The 959-nt window shown below is 45.7% G+C and overlaps 1 pseudogene; it reads left to right on the top strand.

The window, feature by feature from the left end:
* LOC102846346 overlaps positions 1-959 on the top strand; it is a 104,363-nt pseudogene that overhangs the window by 102,612 nt on the left and 792 nt on the right.

Below are 959 nucleotides of genomic sequence, written 5' to 3'. Positions count from 1 at the left end.
AAAGGGCCGAACTCGCTCAGCATATCTTAAGCTCAAGGAACTGAAGAACAAATTCAAACCTCGAGTTGCTATAATCAAGGATGCTTTCGGGAGAAAGTTAAATGATCCCGCAAATATTAAAAGAAGATGGAAGGAATATACTGAGTCATTATAGGTCCCTCCTGCCTGCTTAGAAGGATTTTCTCCCTGTGATCACCTTGCTGGGTATTATCTTGCTGTCAGGTGTCTGAATCATTCTGAGTTTCCCCACAGAAATGCCCATGTGGTGAGGCTTGGGGAGCTATTGTCAGTTTTGTGACAACAGATGACAGGTGTATATAAGACCTCTCCATGGCTGTGTCAGGGAGTTTGGGCTCTCAGAATCTTTGTCTCTCTTTATTTGAGACACTCCTGTTTTGCTTTCAGAGCTACAGCATGGACCTTAGAATAGTGAAGCCTTCGAGACCTGGAAACCTGCCATGTTGGGACACACCTGCTAGCAGAGAGATACAGCCTCATCCCTTCTGGTTCTCAGTGACACAGGCAGTAAAAAAGGAAGCATCTCCCAGGATATTGGGCATGCTGGAAGCACTGGTGTTCAACAGCACAGGCATACAGCCTGTGATCTAGAGAACAGAGGTCCAGTGTTATCAGTAAGGAGTTCTGCAAGGAAGACTCTTGCTTCTGCATCTACAGTGTTGTACTAGTGAGTCCTAGCCATCCCCTGTGATAGAGCACCATTGAGTCCTAGCCATTCCATGTGATGGAGCACCTTAAGTCCTAGTCATCGTGTGTGAAGGAGCACTATTGTGTCCTAGCCATCCCATGTGATGGAGCACTGGTTATCCTAGCTATCCTATGTGATGGACCACCATTGAGTCCTAGCTATCTAATGTTATGGAGCACCACGACCCCATATAGTTTTCTTGGCTATAATCTTTACAGAAATGGACTGTGTCTTCTCTTCTCTTCTCTTCTCT

This window comes from Elephantulus edwardii, unplaced genomic scaffold, assembly GCF_000299155.1.
Source record: "Elephantulus edwardii isolate Elephantulus edwardi_28Jun2011 unplaced genomic scaffold, EleEdw1.0 scaffold00241, whole genome shotgun sequence".
NCBI lineage: Eukaryota > Metazoa > Chordata > Mammalia > Macroscelidea > Macroscelididae > Elephantulus > Elephantulus edwardii.
The sequence above is the reverse complement of the archived record's forward strand: the minus strand, read 5'-3'. Positions and strand labels throughout refer to the sequence as shown.